The sequence below is a fragment of the Podarcis vaucheri genome (genome assembly GCF_965113315.1).
Source record: "Podarcis vaucheri genome assembly, chromosome: 17".
NCBI lineage: Eukaryota > Metazoa > Chordata > Lepidosauria > Squamata > Lacertidae > Podarcis > Podarcis vaucheri.
This window is the reverse complement of record NC_138755.1, coordinates 29,106,673-29,113,639: the sequence shown is the minus strand read 5'-3', so window position 1 is coordinate 29,113,639 and position 6,967 is coordinate 29,106,673.

Below are 6,967 nucleotides of genomic sequence, written 5' to 3'. Positions count from 1 at the left end.
TGTTTTGACAGGAGAATATGCCTTTCTTGACACATTGTCCCTGAACCCTGGTTTTCTTTTCAGAAAAGAACAATGGGGTAGCCACCCACCATGATTAATTAAAAGCTTCAAAAGTAGAGCTGACTGGAAGGTGCTATGAAAGTTTTGTACTCAGGATTTTTAAAAATTAACTTATTCTGACTAATCATCTCCCTAATGGGTGAAGACTCAATGCATTATTGGACCAGGTAAGTTCTGAGTAGTGTAAATTAGTCATTGGGTTGGATCCCGTCTTTTCTCCCACCTGTGAGAGCAACTCTGAACTCTTCCTAAGTCCACCTTCTGCTTTCAGCTCCCAACATCACCTATCACACTGTTTTGAGGGGCTGGGTGATGTTCCAGTATAGTGGGGACTGTAGGGAGAGGGGGAAATTGACAAAAGTTGCCATTTCCCCTCCATCAGTGTGGGATGAACCCATTGGACCAAAATAGGAGAAGCCTTTTCGTACATGGAAGTCCAAGTCTGGGTCAGGAATGGGGGAGAAATCCAGTTCAGTTCACATTTAAAGGTTGATCTACCAACTTGCATTTTCCTGAAACAATTTGCAAACTGAAACAATAGTGATCCTTTAAAATACTCATGTCCCTGAATTTTGCAACAGTTCTCCAACCATATAATGTGTCTAAAAATACATATATTAGGGGAAGTGTGCATGAAGACACATATTTTAGTCAGAATAGCATACAAAAGTGCATTATATCAGGGAAAATGTGTACACGAGGTAAAATTGCATACAGAATTGTGTATATTAGGAGAAATTCACACCAAAATACTGATGAATTTTCATTAGGACGTTAAAAAGAAGACTTTCCAAACTGATGTGGAAATGTGGAAAACAGAAAATTGTTTAAAGTATGGTGACACTGAGGACATTATTAGAGTTCCCTGGGAAGAGCAAATTGCCACATACAAGCTCATTGGACTTCAACAAAAACACTTTGAAATGAAATTTCACTGCAAATTTCTGGAACAAAGTTAATCCAGCAAATTCTGTTCTGTTGAGTTCAGGCATAATCAAGACTCTTGAGTTTCTTCCCCATTGGAGATGTTAAATTCACTTCACATAGTCAGATAGATAGCATTATCACAGTGCGTGTTGTTGTGAATGGATCATGTTATTCATATACCTTCAAATTTTGCGTGGGAGCTATGGCTGGGTAAAATTCAGGCTGCACTAGTGGCTGACATCATCTCCCAAAATTCTCTTCAGAGCTGAAATCTAAAATGGTGGGCACCAGCCCAACAGAGTGTTAATAATATCAATTTATTTCTCACTTAAAATCTTGCCTCCGTTCTTTAAATAGGATAGCGAGGGCCACACAGTTGTGCCACTATCTCTTGCGTTTTGCTCCTATTGTTTGCATTCTTTCCCCCTCTATACTCATATTTTTAGATATATCTTCCAACTGAGAATAACATTTCATGTGTTCAACAAAGTACGGTCTAAGTCACAAAAGTTTACAGCATAATAAATCTGTTGGCCTTTAAGATGCCGTCAGATTCTTTTCTTGCTTTTTCTTGCAATGAGCTAACATGGTTCCCACTATGGAACTGGCGAAACAGACTTTCTTTGCATAAAATGACACCAAGAACAACCTGAAGGGTGAACATGAATAGAATCTCATCTGTTCTGCCTAGAAAGAGTCTTATACAGTGGTACCTCGGGTTACAGATGCTTCAGGTTACAGACGCTTCAGGTTACAGACTCCACTAACCCAGACATAGTACCTCGGGTTAAGAACTTTGCTTCAGGATGAGAACAGAAATCATGTGGCAGCGGCACGGCGACAGCGGGAGGCCCCATTAGCTAAAGTGGTGCTTCAGGTTAAGAATAGTTTCAGGTTAAGAACAGACCTCCGGAACGAATTAAGTTCTTAACTTGAGGTACCACTGTAGAACACAAATGCTGTGTCCCTCTAAAGAAAGTGGCTTCCACAATGGAATTTCCACCCTCCACTCCCCATGTGCCCCCTAAGTTTGTTCTAGGTGTCTTCCCAAACCTCCAGAGCAGATTTGGGGAGAGCAAAGGAGGCATGTGGGGAGTGAAGAAGGAGGACTTGCATTGGCCAAGCAAGAATCCTTCTAATGCATTTGTTGGATACTGCCCATGGATCCAAAGATAAGTTAGCATAAGAACATTCATGAAAGAAATTATGGTGTATTTAGCCACTTGTGTCCTCCCACAAAGCCTTTGCAGAGCTGATCAGGGAAGAAGGATGGAGAATATTCCTGTTGTGAGCTTCCTTAAGTTAACATATTATGAGCCAAGTCCAATTTAGGGTGATTTCCCACAACAGCCCCCATTCCACAATGTTCGGTAGGGTCCACAACTCAGAGTCTGCCTAGAGTGCCAAAAACCCATATGCCACCACTGTAAAGAGCCGTTGCAATTATTTGGCTTTTGTTTTGTAACAGTGAGGAGCACTTTGTAAATTTTGTGCAGTTTCATTTGCAAAGAGCCTGCAGAGATCCTCTGTAGAGTGTTGTCTATTTCACGCTCACTGGCTTTGGCTCTGCTGCCCATGACTTAGAAGAATGAGGAGCCCCAAAGTATTCAGACTCGAGCACGAAGCAGGGTGATGAAAATGCTTGCATCTCTTAAATAGCAAAATCCTGGGTCAAAGAGAATTGTTCCTGGTAATTTTTTCTATAGACTTTTTTGTCTGCTTTTAAAAATTCAGAGTAAATGAAAACTTCAAAGAAGGGATGTTAACTTTGTGTTATTGATTAGGAGGAAAGGATAGATTGGCTTTGCATTCCAGAGAGCAAATGCACATTTCAGAGTGCTTAAGTGGGAAATCCTAGTGTTTTGAAAAAGACTGGATGCTGAGCAAGACACATTAACCACCACAGTTTAGCAGTTATAATTGGAGGTCCTCATAGTAATTAAACTTCTGTTACAACAGTTATGCCAATCGTATCTGAGCCGGACGTTGGGGCTGCATCCTCTGAATCCATTTAAAAGAAAAAGTTCTGCATAGCATCTCCCATTAGCTCTGTCTTAATTGTGCTTGGCTCAAAAATAGAAGATGGAATCAGACACATTTGCAAACTCCTTTGGGAAACTTACGAGCATGTTTACTATGTTTCCATGTATCTGAAAGTCAATCGAAAAAATCAGCCCAGAATCCAAAAATCAAATACAGTGGTACCTGGTGTTACAGACACTTCACGTTACAGACACTTCAGGTTACAGACTCCGTTAACCCAGAAATAGTACCTCGGTTAAGAACTTTGCTTCAAGATGAGAACAGGAATCGTGCAGCGGTGGCGTGGCGGCAGCGGGAGGCCCCAGTAGCTAAAATGATACCTCAGGTTAAGAACAGTTTCAGGTTAAGAACGGACCTCAAGGAAGAATTAAGTTTTTAACCCGAAGTACCACTGTATGAATGTCTTTTGAACCATTCATAGAGTACTACTGTACTACTATGTACTACTACATAGTACTACTGTATGGAGCAATGGCATAGATAGGTCAGGACTGACTAAGGTTGGAGGAGAAATTGAATTTATTTTGCATTTAAAGGCAAATCTTCAAATTTATACTTTCTGAAGCCAGGAGTGGCTAGTGGGGCAGTGGAGGGGGAAGCTCCCAATACATTGCCCCCAAAACAAAATTTTGGGTCATTCGCTCACATTGAGTGCTTATCAGTCCTGCATTTCACAAAGTGAGGCTGTCCAAGATGTTGCCCGTGGACTTAAGAGCTCCAGTTTTTAAATTTTATTTTAAAAAATCAGTGGAGGATTTTTTTTTTAAAAAAAAATAAGTTAAAGGATTCATTTAAGGTCCCCCCCACAAAAAAACACACCTTTATAATGCTCTAACAAAAATAAAACCCAGATAATATATAAGAAGAAGAAGAAGAAGAGTTTGGATTTGATATCCCGCCTTTCACTCCCCTTCAGGAGTCTCAAAGCGGCTAACATTCTCCTTTCCCTTCCTTCCCCACAACAAACACTCTGTGAGGTGAGTGGGGCTGAGAGACTTCAAAGAAGTGTGACTGGCCCAAGGTCACCCAGCAGCTGCATGTGGAGGAGCGGAGACGCGAACCCGGTTCCCCAGATTACGAGACTACCGCTCTTAACCACTACACCACACTGGCTCTCTTAACATATAGCTCTTAACAAAAGCTTTAACAAATCTGATTTTTATCCTCTGAGATTTTTTATGACCAATCGGTTCCTCTGTCACATAACCAACTTTTCACATGATTAATTGATGCAAAACTCGACTGGTTACAGATTCAGCAAATATTTTATTTTCCTTCCCTGATAGTTTGCCATGTATGTTGTATGTATTTGAATACATACATGATACGTTTGCAAACTATGATAGTTTGCCATGTATGTTGTATGTATAGTAATGCTGCAAACATCACATATCAAGGGACTAGTTTCTCAAGTACACACAGCTCTCCCTTTTCAATTATATCTCTCATTGACAGTTTTGAAGTCAGTATATGAACAGGCCCTGAGGGAGGAAATTGATATGATGAAACTGAATAAACTCTGGCCCATAAAACCAGAGAAAACGAGATGAAAATAGATGATAGGTGGTTCCTCTTATTGTTTTCCTTACAATTAGATGTCAATGCTCTTTCAATGTTCTTCAAAATGTTTATATATATTAATATATGTTATTTATTTACTTCTGGATACATACAATGTCCGTGATACGTATTTTCCTCCTGCTTTCTTTATTTTTAAAAGACGTATATCCATTGCATTAAAAATGAACTAAAATAAAATAAAATCCAGAGCTCTTCAGAATTCCACAGGCAGCATTCGAGACAGCCTCATTTGTAATGCCTATTGGAGACTTGTAAGCCCTATCAGTGGTTACAGACAACACAGAGAGAAATATTTCTGTGAAGTAGCAATGCTTTTAAATAAAATATTCAGGCAAGCATACAACTCAGTCACCTCTTATTTTAAGGGAAATAAGAGCAATGGGCTTAATAGTTTGCAGTTTTGCAGGCTTAGGGCCGGGGCCAGATTTAGGTTTGATGAGGCCCTAAGCTACTGAAGGTAATGGGGCCCTTTATATGTCCCGCTTTGTCAACAACAAATTGTCACTGTTTTTTGTGTTGAATATCTGCTATCTGGTAATTTATGGAGCTAATAGGTTTCTAAAGCCTTTTGCACATGATGCCATGTAACCAGTCCATGCAGAATGTAGGCACCCTATATATAGAAATGAGCAAACCAGTGATATTTTAGAGAGCAGGCTAGCAGGCAAGGCCCATTACTTACATCATAGGAGCCTACACAACACAAAACACTGTTGCTGTATGTAGGTTTTATTTTATTTGTTTTTTATCTTATATTTTGGAAATTGGGGGGGGGGAAGAGTGGGGCCCTAAGCTATAGTTTGTTTAGCTTCTGCATAAATCCAGCACTGGGCACATCCATACTCCTGCTTGTCCCATGGGTCTGAGAGGTTTTGCTCTTGTTCTGTGCTTTTTTAGGCATGGGTCTGAGAGGTTTTCTGTTTGCTCAGCCACTTTCCCCAGGAAAATCCACTCTCTACCACTGAATCAGAGCAAATGTCAATCTACAGAAAACCCTGAGGAAAGTGGCAGGACAAATGGAAGTGTGGACGAGCCCCGTGTTCACTCTTGAGGGACTCCTGTGCCTGTAAATTTCATCCACTTTGGCCAAAGGGGGAAATATTATAGGTGCTTATAGATTCCTCCTTTTTGTCAATGGGAAACATACATCTTCATTTGTTGAGAGTGTCTCAGAACTCAAAGTACAGGTCAAAGCAGACAAAATACTGAGTATTTCAGAAACAGATTGGATTTTTTAAATATAAAAAAATGTATAGCTACAAATACAAATACAAGGCTTGTGCACACCCCAATTTGATACCAATGAAATGTGATTTGCATGAACTTGATATTCTGAATGGAAAGAAGTGTGGATGTTAATGCGTGTATTTACAATAACCATGCCAACAGCCTGAATACCACTGGAATACTTGGGCATAGTGAATTTGTATTTGCGGAGCCTCAGAGCTGGAATATGTTCTAGACGACATGCCATTTTGCTCGTTATATTCTGAACCATGCTCTAAATTTCTTGATGCTATTTTAGTCCACTTACAGTCAAGTTCTGATTCAGATGACACTTGCGTGACCTGCAGGCTTTCTCTTTATGCCTTGACAGCCTCGAGAATCTGAGCAAAAACTGTTTCAGACTTGGCTGATAATTGTCATGGTGACATTTTGATCTGTCATACTCTTTGGTATATTCAACTTTTTTTTGCTGTTCATTGCAAGGAATTCAAAGCCGTGCTCTTCCGATCATTCCGTCACTGCAAGCATTTCGGCTTGACAGATGGAATGATCTCTCCTCTCCTCGTTCTGCATGCTCTTCTAGGAGTTCTCCTGAACCCACATCCATGAGCCAATTTCAGGGTGTGGGGGGGCAGGTGAGGAAGGAGAGGGAGGAAAGCCTCATTGTGTAAGCAGAAGTCCTTGCAAAGGGCTGACAAGATTTATTAGCTGAATCCTGCCCACCATTTTTAAGATTTAGGGTTTATTGGTTTTCTTTTTAACCTTGAGCTAGAATTTCTGATGACCATTAGGCAAAAACAACTGAAGCTTACCGATCCTGGTACTTACATTATTACATGTCTTCTCCCCCCCCCCCGGAATGAAAATATTACGTTGTAGGGTTTAAATTTCATCCCACACATTTGCTCACAGCTTTGTGTAAACTTATCCTGTAGTGAAAGTCAAGTAGCAAAGAAATGAAACTAAATATCACATAAATCACTCGACTAAACAAATACAATTAGGAAGCAGCGGTTGCCATTAGCAGCATTTTTTATTTTATCTTGTGGGAGGTGGGGCTATGCTTACATTCATTTTGAAGTCTACGGGCTAATACAAGGGGCCCAAAATTGATCACTCTCTAATAGGA